At 41.8% G+C, this 21,722-nt stretch overlaps 1 long non-coding RNA gene across 1 annotated transcript in view; it reads right to left on the reverse strand.

The window, feature by feature from the left end:
- LOC125643082 (uncharacterized) overlaps positions 1 to 21,722 on the reverse strand; it is a 516,356-nt gene that overhangs the window by 302,217 nt on the left and 192,417 nt on the right. The window contains exon 2 of the long non-coding RNA XR_007358581.2: positions 19,536 to 19,585. This is a non-coding gene — a long non-coding RNA (uncharacterized LOC125643082). The remainder of the gene's footprint in view (positions 1 to 19,535; positions 19,586 to 21,722) is intronic.

The following is a 21,722-nucleotide window of genomic DNA, read 5'->3' on the forward strand; positions in this document are numbered from 1 at the left end:
CTCCGTCCATCTGCCATGGTCTTTGGACCTTTCCCCTAGAACAGGCTGTCTTCCTTCCCTTCAGACCTCCTCCCCACCTCACAGCCTGCCCTGAGCTGGCTCCCACACTGCTCCAGCCACATTTCCTCCATCTGCTGCTGCTGACAGTTCACAGGTTCCTTCCTCACTCTGATTATTCAGCCCTTCTTGAAGCACAGTTTCTGTCCATGATTGACAGAGGGCACTGCTCCTGCTTTGACAGGCTGAAGGCAAGGTGACATTGTGAGATTTGGCCTGCTACGTCAATGGACGTCTGAAAGTAGCCACTAAAGGAGATACGGACTGCCTGATTTAGGTTAACAGTGGTGTTATATTTAACTGAAAGATGGAGCAAGTGGGAAGAATTACTTGAAAACAAAATCGCTGATATAAAACCAATTTCTGTACATGACCTGTATGCCTTCCACTCTGCTCTACCATCTAAAAGAGAAATGCAACCACCCTAGAAAAAGGTCAAGGAATCACATATGTTGTGGAAGAATTAGGCAGAAGTCCTGGGGTTGAAATTCAGCCCTCCCCAATACTGAGACAGGGTACAGAGCTGCACTCAAGGAGCGCTACAGCTCCTGTGAGGTATGCTACCTTAGAATCCATGTAAGTGTAAACCCGGTGTGCCTTCCTTTGCCCTGCCTCCAACCATATCCTCTCACTGGTCTATTCAGAGCCAGCACAGCACCCCAGGGCTGCTAATGGCCCCCTTTCTTGTATGCTGCACATAGGCCTACTGCAGCTACTTAAGTGTATGTGTGTAGCGGTAGAGGGAGAGACACAGACATTCAGCTACTACAATAATAGAAGCAACATTAAGGACCCAGAGAGACAGACCCCTGTTTTGGATATCTGATACCCTTTCTTTCAGTTTCTGAGCTCTCACTGAGCTCTCACCAACCGAAGTTGGTCCAATAAGACATCACCTCACCCACCTTGTCACCCTTTCTTTTAAGGCTTCTGCAGAAAGATATTCTGCATAGTTAATTTCTTGCCTCCTCTACAGAAAAAAAAAGAAGTCATTTAAAACATGGTGTACTCCAAGTACTCTGCTGGATATAAAAAGCATGTTGGGTAAAATGTTTAACTACCTAATAAGGTTTGCTCATAAACCGCAGCCTTTCAAATTCTCACTCTCCCAACCATGGAAGTGAAAGTAAATTACTTTCTAGACCTAGCCCATGTAGTAATTTTTTTTTTTTTTAAAAAGAAGGTTTCGTTCACAACCACAAAACAGCTGCCATTTCTCATCACCTTTTTAAGGGAAGTAGCCAAAATAATGGGAATCCAATCTGATTTACACACACACAATATCCCTGGCAGAGATTTTCTATGACAACTTTCTGTGCACAGCATCATTTCCTCCTGTTAATTTATAAACCGACAAACAGAATTCTAAAATGGAACGCCAGTAAACTTTTAGTTGTAACAGCCACTTTAATATAGAAGCTGCATGAGGCTACGGGGCAAGTTTCCAGCCATGTGCTGTACAGAGTATATCTGCAAATCCTGCACCAAGTCACAAAAACAAACAAAAAAAAATTGTGAACCTCATTGCCTGTTTGCATATTTAGTTGGTCGACTGGCCATGCAAATACAGATTTTTGTACACAGAGTAGGGTGTGTGTTATGGCTTCAAAACACCAAGGCACTGAGAGAATGGTATTACTAACATAACAAAATGAAAAGACATAGCACAGTGCAAAGACACAGTCACATGTAGGTCTGGCTGCTTCCCGCTCTCACTTGCCACAGCATACTATTGCATTAAAATGAGAATCAGGTTTTTTTTTTTTAGAATGCCTTCTCCCACTTTTGTCCGACCCAGAAGGGACACCATTTTCTAAGGCAAAGGCCAAGTCAAAAATCCATGCTTGTCTCTCCTTCAAATTCAGCTGATGCTACCTTTTATACAGATGCTGAACAGAACTGCTACCAAAGCACTGAAGCTGGTGCTGGATACTGCAGCATCTTTTGAGCAGCAAAGGCTGATGTGAAACCGGCATGGGATGTGTTCACAAGTTCTGTAGTTATTCATTTCCTTCTCAAAAGATTTCAAAGCCCTGATCCTACTCTACAGAGTCCTTAACAGGTAGGGATCTAAGTTGTCTAGAGACCGCCTCATTCATGAAGCTGCACTCCATAGGGATGACGTAGCTGTAGAGACCCAGGATTTCTATTTGCAGGTGCTGTAGGAAGAACTGTACTGGCTGGACCTCAGCAGTGATCAGAGTGAGCACACAGCCGATTGTTTAGATGAAAGTGAATACTGAACTGAGCAGCCTTGCCATTGTGGATTGCTCCTCTGTGGCCTTTTCGGATGGTCTCCTGCATCGTGGATCTGGCCTGATTCCTTTAAAGTCCCTGTGTCTTATGCTGCTACCACTGCTCCCGCAGAAGAACAGCCTGCATCCATTGCTGGTGTTGAGCTAGCAAACAAACTGCTTCCTCTGTTCTCTGGATCTGACCTGCCCCATGCCTTCACATTCCCTCCTTAATGGGAGGAGCGCCACAGGACCCTTGCAAGTACACCAGTTAGTAGCAGGGCTAGTTCCTCCCATACACCCACTAGTGGCCTCAGGTTACACTACAGAGAGTCTACCTCAGTTTCCCCTCTTGGAGTGCTTAAGAAACTCAATCACTTTTATTCATTCCCATCCCTTCTCAGGTTTTGCTTTATTAAGTTAACAAACTTGCCAAATAAAGTCTTTAATTCCATCCAGACAGCTACATAAAACAAAGGTTTATCTTCATCCTCCCAGACCTTCCTGCTTTGGCAGACTACTCCCACACCTTACCTGGTTGGAGTCTCAATCCTAACTCTCAGATGAGGATTGCTCACTCCTACTAATCTCTGAGTTTTACCCTCCACCCTCTTCATTATAGCCTCCTGTGTTCTTTATAGGGCAATCATGCTGATCTCTCCCAGGTGCGGCTTATTCTGTAATCAGGGTTGGCTAGCCCAAGCCTTTCAGTCCTCAGGGGCCCTCAGGGGGTGAAAGACCCTGTTACACTTCCCCAGATGTACTAGGTGAAGTTAATATAGCTCTCTGGCTCCCTTTAGCTCTTTCTAATCCTGTGTGGGGTGTATACACTCCATTCCACATACCATTTTGATAAAGGCTGTACCTAGGAATGTCTGTAAATAAATTGTTATACCAAATAAACACATAATTAAAAACATATAAATTCACACTTTTTCATTAAGGTAATAGAGAAAGAAAACACTATTTAGTTACAAACTATAATTCTCTTAGATGCCAAGAGATAAGTGTCTTAAACACAGTTCAGATAAAACCATCGCTGTCACTAGCTGAGGATTTGGCCCATTATGTATAAAGTTCACTTACACTAAAAGTATTTGGTGTTTCATCCACTGCAGTTTTAATCCCCCACATTAACTTTTGTGGCTCCCAGGAGAATTCAGTTTAACGGACTGTCTTGTGGCAGAGGTCCTGGGACTCCTGAGTTCAGTTCTGTTCTGGACTTCCTGTGTGACTTTGGGCAAGTCCCTTAACCTCATGGTGCCTCAATTCCCCATCTGTATAGTGTGGAAAACACTCCACTCCCTCACAGTGTTGTTATAAAGATAAATACTTGGGAGGCACTCAGATACCACAGAATTGGGGACTATGTAAATAAATATAACAATAATAGGTTTAACTACCCCAGATCTTCCTATAATTCATTTGCCTTATTATTCATTGTCCTGCATGTCAAATCTTGTAAATGACTACACACAGTGGCTGTAAAATACTAATATTTTGATCTGGTAGCATTTTACACATAGTTTGCCTTCACTTGGCACTCTTGTACAGGACTACAAAAAGTACAGGGCAATAGAGAATCAGACCACTAGCTTGTAACTAATCAATTACAGAAATCTTAGAACTAACAAGCCAGCTTTCTTATAACCAACTGCATGCAGTATTTTAAGGCAATGATCTGTAAAACAGCAGTATGTGAGTCATGTAGAAGTTTGGCTGCTTCCTCCTTTGCCCTGAGTCAATTCCATCCCCACTGACCCCTGCTGAGACTCTTGTGGTATTGGTTCCTTCCCCTAGCATATGGCTACATGGCCTGAGCAGAGCACATTTAACCCTCCTGTTGCAGACAGATATTTTGCAGACTGTCACATAAGCACATGTTTATGGGTGCACACCTGTTATGTCCATGCCTGGAAATCTGGCTTTATACTGAGATATTTCCATAGGCTCCCTGACCCCAAGAAATAATTGGGAGCTTGATGTGACACTAGCCTAGAATTTGTGAGGGGAAAAAAATCACAATTACTTTCCTTTCTTGTTAGTCTCTACAGCGTGCCACCAGTCTGGGAAGACGGAATGAGTGTATCAGGATTCTAATGAGACAGCCAGACTTGGGAAAGAAGTTCAATTTTCTAGCCAGAAGTCAATATAAAGCTCTGACTAGCAGAGAGTGAAAGAAATAAAAAGTGCAGATGGTTTCTGTTGGTCAGAGGAAACTAAGCTGATACTTGGGGGTTCTGGATGCATGCTCCTTCCCAGCAAATGTCACATAGACAGTCATACTGGTGCTTAAAATTAAAGTTTAAACAATAGCAACAGCAACAACAAATAACCTTTAATAACTGTGTCATATGGCCAAATACCTGAATAAAAATGGAGAGATGTAATGAGCCATCCTTTGTTACACATACTGAAGAACTGCAAAGAAAGGAGTTTTGTGGGATTTTCATGACTGTTCTGCTTTTTACATTTTGTAAGGAATTTGTTTTCCATTTATTGTAGTTCAGAATAAGAATAGGTTTCAGAGTAACAGCTGTGAAGTGAGCTCTAGCTCACGAAAGCTTATGCTCAAATAAATTGGTTAGTCTCTAAGGTGCCACAAGTACTCCTTTTCTTTTTTCAGAATAAGAATGCTATTGCATTAAATTTTGTTTTCCTTTTTCTTGACATGGGGTTGCTATTGATTTTCTTTAAATAATGATATTAATAAAATAATCACCATTATTTATTACCAAGCCAAAGAAAGGGCAAAGAAAGAGGACATCGGTGACAAGGACAAACATTTTCAAGGAAGGTTACTGCCATCATTTTTGAACATGTGAGTCACACTGAAGTCATTCGAACTAGAGAATTAGGCCATAAGTGTGTCAAACTTCCTCAGACATTTCTGTCATGTCGGATAAGAGTTTTCTTTATTCAAATATAATAGATTATAGCATGTTTACCATGTTTTGTACTTGTGTATTAAAATGATTATGATAATGTCCTACATATATTATTCTGATGAGTCTTTTTAATTAGTTATAAATTTTTTATCATCTAAAATTTGAGCTATATGGAAGATATTTCATTTCAGACCTGAATTCTTACAAATCCTGTGGTAGTCAATTTCTATAGTTTTGCAATAGGCTGGTCAAAAAATTTCCTTCAAAACTTTTTTCCACAGAAAATTGGGCTTTTTGACTAAACAAAAATTTTAATGGAAAGTGTCTTATTTCTTTGAGAAAAAAATACTTTTTTGTTGAAAAACTGAAAACACAAAAAGAAGCAAAAATTTAGGCAAAAAAATTACTGTTTTTTCGAGTGTCCATATTTTTTGGCCATTTTTCCCCATCATTGGCAGTTTTCACCTTTTTTGGTATGAAGCTTTCCAATATAAAGTTGAAATTTTCTGTGGAAAAAATCTGATCAGCTCTACTTTACAATAAATTAATATTCAGAGGCAGGGTGGAAATAATACTACACCTTGAAAGATAATGATGTACTACTCAATTAGGGGGTATTTTAATTCAAAAGCATTACGGATTTAGAACATTTTATTCACCTAATAGTAAAATCACTCATTATAGGCTTAAATCTTCAACCCTTACTCAGGTTGAATAGTACTTCCTCACTTCCACTCGAGTTTCAATCAGTAGCCTAGCAGAAAACACATTCCGCTCATCACAGGGTCTCATGACAGGTTAGAATCATTACTATGCACTACCCAGTTACTTTCAATTACTACTCATGTGAGTGAGGACTATAGAATTGGACCCTATATTTGAATTGTTTAAAGTTATAGCATTTTTAATAGCTAGTTTAAAGCAAAAGGAGAGGACATCAAAATGACAATTGACACCAAGGCACTTATGGTTTACAACTCTTGTATTGCAAGTGAATCCTTGGGCCTTCCTACTTCCTCCCTGATATTTAGTTATTTGAGATGAAGAAAGTCAACCTCTTTCAAAAAAGAGCAGTTATAGTTAGCATTATTAATGAGAAACAGCAGGCCTCTCTCTCTATTGAAGGCTGCAACCCTGTTTTCATTATAAGCATTTCTCACTGAGTTCACCAGAGGGCTTCAAGGAAGAAATTAGTTTTAAGCCATGATGGAGGAAATAAGTTTTCAGGAGGAGTTTAAATAAAGAGAGGGGTAGTAACTTTGAGCACCAATACAGCAAGGAGTAACACACAAAGGCAAGAATGTGAGAAAAATACAAAAATGAGTGGTTAAGGGGAAAGTTTGGGGCAGGGGTGAAAGTAAGCTAGAGGACTTACCAGTATGCTGGAGTCCTGAGCAGGGGGTGTGGCCTCAACCGGAAGAGGCAGGACCTTAAATCCACTGCGGTAGTGGCAGCTGGGAGCCTGGAGCCCTTTAAATCACCCCCGAGCTACCAGCTGCAAAGGCAGCTGGGAGCCCCGGGGCTCAGGGGCAATTTAAAGGGCCCAGGGCTCCAGCTGCCGCTACCGCAGCGGAGGCCCAGGCCCTTTAAATCACTGAGGAGTCCTGGGGTCTCCCGGCTGCTACCGCTACCCCGGGACTCTAGGCTCTGGTAGAGCTTTAAAGGGCCTGGGGCTCCGCTGTGGTAGCAGTGGCGGGGCTCTGGCGGGGATTTAAAGGGCCCCAGAGCTCCAGCCCCCGCTACCCTCCCGGGGCCCTTTAAATCCCCGCCTGAGCCCTACTGCCGAAGCCCTGGGGTAGCGGTGGCGGGGCTCTGGCGGGGATTTAAAGGCCTGGGGCGGTAGCAGCGGCTGGAGCTCCGGGGCTCTTTAAATCCCCGCCAGAGCCCCCCCACCCCTACCCCAGGGCTCGGGCAGCAGGGCTCGGCGGGGATTTAAAGGCCTGGGGCGGTAGCAGCGGCTGGAGCCCCAAGCCCTTTAAATTCCCGCCTGAGCCCTGCTGCCCAAGCCCTGGGGTAGGGGTGGGGGGGCTCTGGCAGGGATTTAAAGAGCCCTGGAGCTCCAGCCACCGCTACTGCCCCGGCCGTTTAAATTCACACCAGAGCCCCGCCACCGCTACCCCAGGGCTCGGGCAGCAGGGCTCAGGCAGCAGGGCTCAGGCGGGGATTTAAAGGGCCCCGGGGCAGTAGTGGCGGCTGGAGCTCCGGGGCTCTTTAAATCCCGGCCTGAGCCCTGCTGCCCGAGCCCTGGGGTAGCGGTGGCGGGGATTTAAAGGGCCCCAGAGCTCCAGCCGCTGCTACTGCCCCAGGGCCCTTTAAATCCCCGCCTGAGCCCTGCTGCCCAAGCCCTGGGGTAGTGGCAGCGGGCCTCTGGCGGGGTTTTAAAGGGCCCTGGGGCAGTAGCGGTGGCTGGAGCTCCGGGGCCCTTTAAAGCCCCGCCAGAGCCCCGCCGCCGCTACCCCAGGGCTTTAAATTGCCCTCTCGGAAAGCCAGTCCTGGTACAGCGCACGGGCTCTAACCGATAAGCCGTACCGGGCCGTACCGGCTTACTTTCACCTCTGGTTTGGGGTGAACAGGAAGAAACCTGAGCAGCAATATAGCAGGGCTGAGTTGTTTAAGAGTGGATGAGAAATATATGGGTTTCAACGTGCAGAATGCAAGAAGAAACCAAATAAGGGAGTTGATAATAGAAGTGAGTATGGGAGGTTAGGTCATATATTTTTAACGTGGTAGAGAAAGAGTATAACGAGCTGTGGCCATACTGTGGATGTGTGGGGAAGAAAGAAGTGAATTGAATGGATGATAGGCAGGATAGAGTTATAGTGACTACTGAAAAGGGAGAATGAATGGAAGAAAATAAGGACTTTTTTTTTTAAACAGAAAGGCAATCTTAGAAGACAAGATGTAAAAATGAAACATAACCACCCAACAGCCAAAATAGACAAGAATCAGAACATTAGCTACATGTTGTCCGATGCATGAGCAGAACCAGCAAACCTCTTTGCTACTTAAATCTTTCAGCTCTGTCTTTCCTTTAACGGTATATGGTACACTATGGCCATCATCTGGAAAATGTAAAGCTATTCCTGTAGGTCTCCAGGTATCCTTCAGAGTTTGCAGGTGTCCTGTTAGGCAAGCCAGTGCACTGTAATGGAGATTCCCATCAGGCACCTATTGACTCTACAGGACCTGAGGGACATGCATGAATGGCTCTACTCTTTTCAGTCATAGACACTGTACCTAAAATAATCTCTGTACAGGTACGGCCTTTAACACTGATGACTATATCCATGATGCGTGGCTCAACATTCCCATGACCCTTCTGACTGGCCCAAGGAGAGAGGCTTTCCCAGGCTCAATGATGGCAAGTCAAATGACAAAGAGCAATAGAAATTCTTAAAGGGCTCTACTCAGTATGTATTAACTGAGAGATTCAGCAGGACCTTTAATTAAAATGTTTGTCGTCAGTGTCTGTAAGTGCTGTCCTATGATGATAGGACTATCACCTAGTAAAAATCAGGTTGTGTGGCATGGTAGCTTTCTCATTTCCTTTCCCCCTGTGTTAGCTGCTGTGCATTCCTATACACTAGTACTGAGAACATCATACAGTAAGCTTAAGAGATGGATATATGAGCTATACAGAGAACACTTTTCACCCTCACAGAAGAATGATAAATATTAATGAATAGAACTGCAAGAGGGGAAGGTGTCTAATGGGGACACTCTAACAAATCATTGTCCTTCAGGCAGACAGTGAGTATATTAATGACACGCATGGACAACTGGGACAAGAATCCTCATGTTTCAGGTTTAAAATTATGTGTTACCTCATAGTCTAAACAAGATCTCTCTGGAGGCCCCTATTTTCTCTGTGTACCATCCATGAGAATGTAACATCATGCATATACATATAGGTATGTGCACGTATACACTCACAGTCAGAGTCGCTATAATGTAGTACCTCAAGGATCTGAGTTATTTCATGTTTTATTTAATATCTTCGTTAATGGGGTAGGGAAAGGGAGCAACACATAATATTCACAGAGGATGGTAAATTGGTCAGGGATGGTGTCCCTAGCCTCTGTTTGCCAGAAGCTGGGAATGGGCGAGAGCAGGGAATGGGTGACAGGCTCAGCTTCACAAAGCCCTGGCTGGGCTGATTTAGTTGGGGTTGGTACTGCTTTGAGTGGGGGGTGGACTAGTGACCTCCTGAGGTCTCTTCCAACCCTAATCTTCTATGATGGGATGGATCACTTGATGATTACCTGTTCTGTTCATTCCCTCTGGGGCACCTGGCATTGGCCACTGTCGGAAGACAGGATACTGAGCTAGATGGACCTTTCGTCTGACCCAGTATGGCCGTTCTTATGTTCTTATAATCAACAGGCCAGTATAACTTTGTAAAAAAACATAATTAGAAATAAATATTGAGTGAAAGGGAGGAAATTTGACAGTATAGACCTGCTGTAGTGATGAACAAATTAGATACAATATTGCTAGATTATTAGTTCAATCAGCATGGCACTGCAGTGCAATAAGGCAGCAAAAGGACTAATGAAGGGAATATTGAGCTATATCAGCAAAGCTATCACACCACACAGCACAGCTGCAATAAATCTATCTCTAAGCCATATTCAGCATCTCCCTTGGGACACTGAGCAAATCACTGTCCTGTCTCAACTTCCATTTCTCTATCTGTTAAATGGGAGCAATACCTATTCTCAAGGAGTGAGATGAGTCAAACTGGGCTTTTCAGAGGGATCCAATGGAGCTAAGTTTCCAGTCCCCCTTGAATTTCATTGCCGAACTCCCTTTGTTCCCTTTGAAATTCCTGGTCTTCACTTGTCTTCAAAGTATTTTGAAGGTGATATAAAAGTGTGAATTTGTATTTATTCTACTTTGTTTATTGTAGTGTTTGTTGCAGCTATGTTAGTTTATCTGTTTTAAGGAACAGAGAACCTTTCAAAGGTGCATGAGAAAACAAATTGGTAGAAATTCAGATAAGCTGTGTTAGAGCACTGCTAATTTTTAAAATTTATTTATAGGGGATATAATTTTGACCCTTTTCCAAAGATGCTGATATCAGTGATTATCCAGGGTGGCTGTTAACATATACATTCACCGATACAGAACTTGATATATTAGTTGAAGCGATAATCCAGTGAGAAGATTATTTATAAGGGAGTGAACAAGGCTGATAAAAAAAAAAGATGGATTGCATTCAGTGCTTCACTAACAGGATTAAGGTGAAGTGCTGAAGATATCAAAAAGAGATGAGCAACTCTGAAGGGGAACACAAAAATGAAGTTACACTATCTATGGCAAGAAAGCATTGTTGACACTTGACAGAAGAGTGCTCTTAAGTCTACCAACTGTGAAAGACACATGAACAAAAACTGCAAACTGCTATGTAGGCTTCCAAAAACGGTGGGGTTTTGACTCAGTGGCATATATAAGATCAAATACCTATTTAGCTGAAGTTTTGTCTTTATTCTGTTTTCTTTTTTTTACAATTGCCAGTGTGATATACTTTGATATATTTTTAAATAAGTTACAACACAGTCTTCTAAACACTGAAAACAAGTCTTAGTAAATTATGAACAAAAAGGTGGTGTAGTAGAGGAGGTTCTTCAACTGCAAGCCCAACTGCAGTAGTACAAGGGTTTAACCTGTAGATCAGTATGCCAGGAATCAATATGAAATTGAAGAAAAATATTCCATCTCTTATGCAAATGAGGTTCCAAAGGCAGCTTCTAACCAGACCAACATAGACTCCTTGTTCTCAATTGTTGAAGAGCACAGTGCAAGTCAAACCTAGATTTTCAGACTGAGAGAGAAGCCATAAATAAAGATTCTGCTCTGGGTAGGGAGATAACCTCAGTCCATATGCAAATGAAACTGCCTGTCAGGCTCCAGACTGAAATGGCTGTGTTGCATAAACGAATACAGAAAAAAAGTGAGAGATTTTCATTTGATTTGAACTTCAGATATTCCATGTGTAATAGCCTTATAATCAAGTACTGCCTGCTGATGGTGGCACTTTAAATCATAGTTGAGAATTAATGGTAAAACTTATAGCACAATTGACTCATCATGAAAAACACTCTGTGGATTGAACAAAAAAATTAGTAGAGCAATAAGAAAACACAGAGACAAAGGCCATACTCTAAAGCGATGGAAAAACTCTTCTGTTGTAGAAGTAGCGGTAAAGGGGAATTCAAGTTTCACTCCAAACAAATTCAGTTTTATCAATAATGCAAATGATAGTCTTCTGATCTCCTTAATCCTCCACGTAGTGGAAGGAATATAAATACTGTAAGATTTTCAGTGGTTTAGTGGAATGGTCTTTCACCTCTGGAAATAAGAGTTCAAATCCTTATTAAATCATATAAAAAGGAGGAGATTAGTGGCCTGATACTTGTCCTTATTTGATCATCTCGCAAAATAGAGCATGACTGAAAGTCCTTTTCAGAGAGAGAGAGCAAGAGAGAGAAAGAACTGGAATGGGGCAGTTTGCGGTGGAGGACAAAGGATATTGTCTACACTTCAAGCTGGAGATGTAATTTCCAGCTCAAGGAGACAATTTCACTAGTGCTCATCAAGCTAGTGTGCTAAAAATAGAGTCTGGCTGCAAGAGTGTGAGCAGTGAGTGGCGGGTTAGCCGCCCCGAGTACGTACCCATCCAAGATGCCCATCCCACCATTCACACTTCTGTGGCCAGACTCTATTTTTAGCATGCTAGCTCAATGAGAAGAGGTGTGTCTCTTCAAGCTGGAAATTATCCTCCCAGCTGAGAGTGCATACACACCCTGTGATTTGTTGGCGGAGCTGAGAAACTTGCATAATATGCAGATTCAGGAGAACCAGCTGGAATTTTTTTATTAAATATATTCACCCCTTTAGGGTCTATCTTCACTTCAAACTAGTGGTGTGATTCCCAGCTTGCGTAGACCTACTTACAGTAGCTCTCATGTGAGCTAGCATGCTAACAGCAGTCATGTAGCTGCGGTAGCATTGGCGGCAGCAGCAGTGGCTTGGACTACTTGCCCCAAGTGTGTATCCATGGGGTGCAGGTGGGTTTATACTCGGGGCAGCTAACCTATGCCGACACTGTCCATGCTACATCTTTCTTTTTAGTATGCTAGATCAAACGACAGCCAGCATAAGTATGTCTGTGTGAGTTGCGTAGATGTAGACTCAGTTAAAACACTGCGGTTTTTTCCAAATATTTCATTGAAATAAATGTATATTTTTTTAAAAATGAGCCTAGAGTTAGGCTCCTAAATCCATATTCAGGCACTAAAAAAGTGTCAGATCTTCAAAAATGTTAAGAACATGATTTCAGAGGGAGCAGGTGACTACTTAGCGCTGCTGAAAAATAAGGCCAAATGTTTGTGTGCATAAATATGGTTCCTGTTTTTGAAATCAGACCTTTAGTTCATGGAATTGTTGCAATGAGAACAAAAATTCTTTTTTTGATAACAGTTCTTGCCCTTCTCCCAAGACTACTAGCAAAATTAAGTACAAAATCATTCATCAGCCCAGAACTTGCATTTGTCTATGGAAAAATACAATTCAAACTTCAAATATTCACTTCTATTCTATTTTTGAGCGGGCTCCAAATTTGACAGAGCCATTTCTTCACTTCCTAACAATATTTTCCCACTTGCAGACCAACTAATTCTATTAGTGCCTTACATTCCTTACCACTAATATTCACTCAGAGCCTCCCCCCCCCAACACAAACAACAAGCGGATTCCTCTAACCAGCAAAATATTGACACCATAGAATCATAGAATCATAGAATATCAGGGTTGGAAGGGACCTCAGGAGGTCATCTAGTCCAACCCCCTGCTCAAAAGCAGGACCCATCCCCAATTAAATCATCCCAGCCAAGGCTTTGTCAAGCCTGACCTTAAAAACTTCTAAGGAAGGAGATTCCACCACCTCCCTAGGCAACGCATTCCAGTGTTTCACCACCCTCCTAGTGAAAAAGTTTTTCCTAATATCCAACCTAAACCTCCCCCACTGCAACTTGAGACCATTACTCCTTGTCCTGTCCTCTTCCACCACTGAGACTAGTCTAGAACCATCCTCTCTGGAACTACCTCTCAGGTAGTTGAAAGCAGCTATCAAATCCCCCCTCATTCTTCTCTTCTGCAGACTAAACATAAAAGTCAACTCAATTCACTAAGAAAAAGTTTCTCCATAGGCCTCATGAAATTCACTGCCATAGGAGGTAAGGATACCAGTATAGAGTCTATGGCCCCATGTCTATAGTTTTGTTTGCATGTACCGTGCTGACATTCCCAGGGTTAGTTTCTGCATGCTGCTGACTGTAAAGTGATTTTTTTACTTATTGTGTTATCTGTTACTAGTAGCTGAAAGCCCATGCTGTTGCATCGGTGTTGAAGTTGGGCCAAGTAATTCGCCATCTCTGTGTATATATAAAGTCTGCTGCAGTTTCCACGGTATGCATCCGATGAAGTGAGCTGTAGCTCACGAAAGCTCATGCTCAAATAAATTGGTTAGTCTCTAAGGTGCCACAAGTACTCCTTTTCTTTTTGCGAATACAGACTAACACGGCTGTTACTCTGAAACCTGTCATACAATCAATGAAATCGTTGCATGTAAATTAGCTACAAAGTACAGGTGGTGACTGGTTATGTTATCTTTGATATCATGATTGTCTAAGACTCTTAATATGCCTTACTGTATCTGTAAACCGGACAAGTGTAATTCATAAAATCAAAATGACTGAGAACTTAAAAATTGGATGGTAGGGTGCAAATCCCACTGACGAGTCAAGCAAGTGATATTCTGAACAAGAGCTCTCAACCATGCTTGTAGCTTTTTTCATCTCTTCAGACAGACTCAAATATTCTGGGCTTCAGAGTGACACACAAACAGGTGACAGTCCTGGAATTGTATTGTATAGATGAGGTGTAGGCTTCCCATTAGGGCTTTGACAGGTTCTGACAGAATCCTTAATGCACCCAAAATACGATTCAAGCAAACTTTAGTCGATTTAGGAAAAAAAACTGTTACCATACTGCTAGCAGAGTGAGATCCCTAGAGTGAAAAGTGACTTGGCCAACTACTATGGAAGAAAGGGACAGGCGTTCACAGTTAAAATTAGAGGTGTCAAAAAGCCAAAATATACTATTTACTACTTATTCTTTAAATTAATTTCAGAACAGTCTAGTTCCAAATAAATTTTTCATGTGTACTTCAATGTCACAGGGTAATTGCCCAAAATAACCTGAGCTAAGATCACCCTACCACAAACTACCTAAACATTAATGAAATGTTTCTGTAAATTACTTCCACTATACAGGTAATTGCAATGTATTTCCAGTCCTACAATTTTAGGAAATTCAATCTCACACACATACATATACAGTCTATCTAATGCTATCCAGTTGACACCTATCTAAGAAAAACACAGGTTAGGGTGAAGTTCATGTTCCTTATGAATCGACCAGTGCCACAAAGGTGACTTTAGAACTGCTTTTGCGACATGCTTTCACTTAAATTATAGGTAAACATTTCTATTCTGCATTGTCAGAGGCTGGTTATTTTGTTTTCCAGTTACCTCCCTGGGATTTCACACAGTTTCTTGAGATTACCATGTGGGAATTTTTTTCTCACCTGTATGCTTTTATTAAAACATTTTAGGCAGAAATGTTCATTTTTTTCCTAGAGACAAGCAAGTTAAAAACAGCATGGACATGTCCATCTTTGGAAATGATTCTGAGCTCTGGCTAAGACATAGCAATTTTGCAATCTCACACAGAACCCTAAGGAAAGAGTTACCCACAAAAAGTCCACTCTTTTGTATTGCCCAATATTTGCCACTCGTTCTGTTTTGCAGCCTTCTATGGTACCAGGGGGCTGAAAGGACTCAGTTGCTTCTCAGATGGGTGATTCTTCCCTTTCCTTTTCATTTTTCTCAGCCCAGTAGGGCTTCTTCAACATATATGACTCACACAAGTGACAACAAAACAAAACAAAACTAAAGGTCTGCCCACATGTAAACATTTTATCTAGAACAAAGGCCACATTTATGAGTTAGCCACTTACTGATAAGAAATGAAGAAAACCATTGACTCTGTAGAGTCACAACCTGGTCCTGCTCCCTCCTTGGCTCTGGGATGGAAATAATCAATACCATAAGAATGTGTGGCACAGCTTGCTTCCATGGTATTCCAGTTCAGTTACACTATCTGATGTGCGGGGTATGGAGCCTTGATGCTGCCCACTCCCAACCCCTGCTGTCCCTCTCCCCTAGATTCCCCCCCAATCACTGTGCTACCCCAAAATACTCTGTGTGAGCATGCAGCAAAGGTCACTGTGGAGATTGTGGGGAATTTCTGTATTGTTTTTATAAAAAACTGCGTGACTCCGTATACCCACTTACTGTTGTGCTGCAATCTACCTCTTCTCAAAGATTTAGCTTCTTTCCTGAGACACTCCTTATGCTACGTAGACAGAAGTGATACCTGAGGATCTCCCTCTGAATGGAATTGTTGTTAAAGATCACCAAGAACTGAAGAGGCCTAACCCTAGAAGAACAATTTGCTAGCTCCAATCTGGGTGAAAATAGTTTGACCCCAGCTGGTCTGTAGGGGAGTTAGGGTTTGAAGGAAGGGGTGAGAGGCCACCATTTGACTACTAGACCAGCTGAAGCTGGTTGCAGGGGTCAGAGAGGAAACACCATGAGCTTGAGGAGTGAGGCTCAGGAGAGGGAACTTTGAACCTGAAAGGGCACCAACCCAAACCCCAAAGAACACTCAAGCATGGTGAGGAAACTGAGACAGGGAATAGCATACAGATGTTTATTGTTTTGCTTAGATCAGTATATCTCTTGTGCTCTCTAAAGAAGAGTGATTGTTTTAGAAATCCTTTTGTGTATATGTCTGTTTGCTTCAATTATCAGGAGTCCCTGAAGGTTTAAAATATAAACCAGAGTGTGCACAAGGGTGGAGTTCTGAGGTGAGGGGTCCTTAAACTACTAGAGAATCTTGTGAGGTTCAGCATTGGTCTTGGGGTCTGGGCAGCTGGACTGCAGGATCCCATTTCTTAAAAGGGCTACCAGACAGACAGAGTATGCCTAGAGGGCAAGGAAAGACAGTGTTGGAGCCTACTAAGACCAAAGGCAAACTTAAATACACAGATCAAGCCTTGGAATCCAAACACAGCAGCCTGGCGAGTGTCCAGAAGAGGAAGCCCAACAGGGTTGTAACAGTCACATTATACATTTTAATGCAGCTTTCTAATCATTGCCATATAGCCCAAGTCCCTCCACACACACAAAATGTTCTAAAACAGAAATAACCCATAGGTTGAATAATCTTCATTTTCCTCTTTAGAATGACATTTAAATGTCTATAAACATTCTTTGCTGGTTTTAGGTACTAATGTAATTCTTTTGGAGTTCTGTTATTTTATTGTAAATGTCTTTCATTACTACTTGTTCTTTGGTGTGACTTTTTCTTGTCCTCCGTGAGTGGGGTGACCAGATGTCCCAATTTTATAGGGATAGTCCCGATTTTTGGGTCTTTTTCTTATATAGGCTCTTATTACCCCCCACGATTTTTCAGATTTGCTGTCTGGTCACCCTATCCGTGAAGATATATTTTTGGTCTCTGAGACAAGACACTAGGGTGCATGATCAATATCATGATTAGTTTTGGCCTAATCATTGTGTTTCTTTTACTTTGGTACAATGCGTTATTCTATGCCTATCATTTACTTGGGATTTGATGTTGAATATACATGCTCCATAAAAAATTAAAAACCTTAACACTAGCACATAACTAATTTTTGCATTTCAATTATTTTGTTAGTAGCATGCACTGGCTTGAAAAAAATTATTTGGAAAGAAAAATGCAGGCCTTATTTTCAGCTTGTATTAGCTATTTTCCAGTTAATCAAGTCCATACTGTCCAGCAAGAAATACTAACAGATGAATCATGTAAGGAGTAACAAGAAGTAATACTTTCAGTTCCCATTAGTATGCTAAATAATACATGATAAATACTTCCACATAGCTGAGAATGGCATTCTTTAATGGCCTTTACAGACATATGGTTAAAACCCTGTAGGGTGACTTATTTGAATTTAGATTTACAACATCCGGTATGAAAATATAGTTACAGCTCAGTTCATTGTTTAAACATGGCAGAAATTGGTCTCATAGAAGAATGGGGTCAGTCCTGCAAGCCTTATTCACAGTGGGCTTCATTGTTCCTTGTAGGCCCAGCCCAGAGTGAGGAGCTAGGAGCTGTCCCTATTGCCACACTCTTTTCTTGGGTATAGCTTACTACTACTCCCTGTGTCGCAAACCAGCTCTGCTTAAGGTTTCATTAAGTGCACTGCTCCTCACTCTGCCTTGTGGAATACCTTCCTTTACTGGGTGCAGTGATGCCAGACTCAACATCCTGTTCATTTCCTTCTCCCACACTCATCTCAGTTCCTCCCTCTTGCTTGGAATCCCAATCAACTCCAGTGCAGAAATTCCTTGCCCCCATCCCACAGCATTCAATTCCCTCCAAAAACTCACTAATTCTGTAATGCACAGACATTATCAGTCTTGTAAATACCTTCTCTGTCACACATGTGGGAAAGACGGTGAGATCAGGAAAATATTAGCAACAAAAACCCAACCCAAGTTAACAGCTTTCTAAGGGTTGCAGCAGGGCTCACATGTCAACAGAATAGCTAGTTATTAGATAAGGTGTCAGTAAATGATACTCACAAATATGGCATCGGCTCCTGGGTTTGTAGGACCAATACAATTTTTTTTTTGCTATGGATTACAAATGGCTTCTCCTGTGCAGCTCTTTCATTAGAGCTCTTGAACTGATTATCTCTGGGTGCTTATTGGTGTGTCTTTTAGGTCCCTATTCTGCACTGAGAATGACTCATGGACATCATTGCAGTCGGGCTATGCGTGTGGTTCTCAATGCAGGACAGGGCTTTTTACTGAAATCTCCAAGGAGCAGGAACTGTCTATATACCCATGCCTTGTACAGCACCAAGCACACTGTCCGTACCCAATGAATAATAATAACGGTTACTTGAAAGATCTAAAAGAGCATTCAGATAGGAAATGCTCACCATTTAGTATCTTAGGGCTTGTTTACATGACAAGTTACTGCAGCAAGCAGGGGTGGGAGGTTGTTAATATACAACACATAGGCTTGCCACGCAGAAACGTCCCATGTGAACACTGCCACAGTGCAGTGAATGTTGGAGTGTCATTTAATGCTAAACCACATTCTGGGACTTTCAGCTTGCTGCATCCACACACGACATTACTGCATGGCAAGCTGGTGGTGCTCTGTAGATTCACACAACTATGGTTGTTATGCAGTAACTTGTCATATAGACAAGCCCTTAGAGTGCAGCTCAAGGGAAAATTTACAGAGCCACTTGACCTGAATTATACACTCTATTACAAGAGATGTCTTTGAGATTTATAGCATGGAAAACCTTTACATCTTGGATCTTTAACATTAATATTCTGAAAATGAACATTTTAGGTAGGCTCAGATATTTATTTCAAGCTCTACCCATTATGATTCTTAACACTTTATTAAAGATCCTATAAAATAATTTACAAGATACACCTGGACCAATGAATGGACCAATGGACCAATGAAAGACCCACGAATAGAGAAACGCATCTGGCACTCACATGGAATTCCACAGGGTCTATCCACAGTCAGTTGCAAGATCAGGCTTTTATAGGAGATGGTTTGTTGTGAAGTGGGGAATTCTGAATACATATGGCAGAACTTTCATAGATTATTTTCACTCAGAAAGGAGCAAATTGGAAAACATTACAGGAATATAGAGAATAACAGGATTAGAAGTATTGCTTGGTATTGATAAAACGGATCACTACCACTTAGTGCTTATACTATGGCTACTATTGCTAAGGACTGGAAATCGGAGTATATTGGTCTTTTAATAAACAATTCACTAAAGTGAGAGACAGAATTTAAGATAATTAGTTTTAGAAAGAATTTCTTTATTACAGTTCTACAAACAGCATTTATTTGTGCAGGAAGAGCCATTACATTACAGATGCTCCCCAGGTTACGCAAGACCCGATTTACGCGAATTCACACTTATGGAAAAAGTTCCATAAGCTAGAAACAAGGTTTGGTTTTGTTTTTTTTTGCGTAACGTTCGGGTATATGTTTCCAACTTATGCAAAATTCGAGTTACGCAAGGCTTTCCAGAACAGAACGATTGTGTAAGTCGGGGAGCGTCTTTATATAAAGAAAAAATATTGTCTAATGTTATCCCAAACTAATATATTATACTGTAGATTTAAATGAAACTTACCTGATCCTGTGAACAACCAGTGTACTGATTACGTTCTTTTTCACTGTAACCTGCAATTAAAAAAAAGTTTGGGAAACAATAAGAAATCAATTCCTATATTTTCCTATGTTAGGTTTTCTAGCTAGATCCAGTATTGGGCCATACATTGGTCATTCTTAAAAACAAGTCAGTCTGCTTTTAGAGACAGATATTACTGGTTTCAGATATGTAAGTATAGGACAGAACTGAGGTCTGGTCAAAAAATTTCCTTAGAAACTTTTGATGGAAAATTGAGTTTTTGATCAAAGAGATTTCATAGAAAGTCTGCTTTTTGGAAACTGAAAAATGTTGGCCAAAACCCACAAATGTTTTATTTTTTCCAGTGTTCATCCATTTGTTGTTGTTTTTCAGTTTTTGGCAACTGAAGACATTTCAATTTGAGGGGGGCTTCTGTTTTTCAATGAAAAGTCAAAATTTTCCACGGCAAATTTCAATTTTTCTTGTATTCTGCTGAGATTTTCTGCAGAGAAAAAATCATTTTATGACCAGCTCTTATAGAGTATTTTAAAACAAAATTAGTTTTTAAAAAGTGAGATGATTATTGTTGGTCACTATGGCTTTCTTCCTGTTACCTACTCACACTGGCTGAAGAGCCAGCTACCATAAGGCTTATTAGCAAGTTTAGTTGTTTCAAAAGTGAGTTGCTGCAACAGAACAAGTAGCAGCTCTGACACAGTAAGTGGCGGGCATAATCCAATAGCAAACATCAATCTGTGCCCTAGTGGCATGAACTTCATAACCAAAAATATGAGGAACATATTTTCCCTGTGGAGACACATGACATATAGGTCAAGACTTCAAAGTTTGGCACTCCCATAAGACCTGAGGTACCAGTGGTGATAAACAAATGCAGTGGGGACAAGCTGCAGAAGTAAGACGTTCTGAGGATGATGAAAAAGGCAGAGGAAGAAATTTAAATATCGTTCTGTGGCAGGAGGCCAACATAGTTGGATTGAAATTGTACAGTTCTAGATTACGGTGGAAATGAGCAATCCCATGTAAAGGCTTTCAGGTGATCAGCATATTTTTCCACTGCTTTGTTTGTAATGGCTTGTGCTGAGACTAGACTCTACTGCTGTATTTTGGATAGCAGAGTCATACACTGGTGACTAGTGGCCTGGTTGCTGGTAAGCAGCTAGTCTTTGTCTTTGAAAGCCCAAGTTATTGAGAAAGAGATTTTTAAAACTGTGCAGCAAAATAACTGTACTGCGTGGTACCATACATGTTTATCACTTCTTTCTTAGGTGCTGACTTTCTGCTCTCATCTGGAATGGTGGCAGATATGCAGGGTAGCAGCATCGTGTCCCTACTGTTGAATGGTTCTAAGAAACCAGCCACCCATACCGGGTGTTGAGAGAGAATGAGACTTGTATGTAGTCATACAAGAACAAAGATCACATCTACCAAAGGATCACATACATGAGCTGGACATAACACATGTAAATGATCGTGCAATGAACAGAGCAGATGTTTGGCCCAGTAATCAGCCATCCAACCACATCTCGGCACATTTGTTCTAAAGCATGTGAAAGTGTTCAATTTCCCATACCTCTCATGTGAACATGTGGAACCCTCCTTTGTTTGCCACCCCCCCCCCTTCCTTTTCCATTTTCTTATGCACTTTTCCACCTCATTGCTAGATATCAGTGCACACAACAATATCTATGACAAGATTAATATAACTGTCGCAGGATAGTCACCCTGCTCCTGCCCGGAGGGGTTAAAAGCAGCCCAGGAGAAGGCTGCTGCTGGGGAAAGGCAGAATGGGGAAGCAGTCCTTATAAGAGAGCAGTGGGCCAAGATCAGACACTCTCCCACTAGCTGAGGAGGGGGATGGACCCAGCTGCCTGGGAAGCCTAAAGGTAGTGGAGTAAAGCAGGGCTCGGGAGATACCTGGGGAGCTCTAGGCCAGCAACTCCCCAGGCTGGAGGTACTGGGTTGCAGGGAAAGGCAGCAGGTCAGAATCTCCCTTGCCTATGATGACTGGCTTGTACAGACTGCATTCGGCCCCAGTGAAAGGGGGCTAGATGGTGACTGGCAGTAGCCCATAGGCTGAGGCAAGGTGGGGATAGAGGGTGGGGGTTCCCTGGGGAGGGGAGACCCAGATCTGTGGGGTATTGCCTGGAGGGGCAGCACCCCAGATAAAAG

This window comes from Caretta caretta, chromosome 9 (genome assembly GCF_965140235.1).
Source record: "Caretta caretta isolate rCarCar2 chromosome 9, rCarCar1.hap1, whole genome shotgun sequence".
Lineage (NCBI taxonomy): Eukaryota > Metazoa > Chordata > Testudines > Cheloniidae > Caretta > Caretta caretta.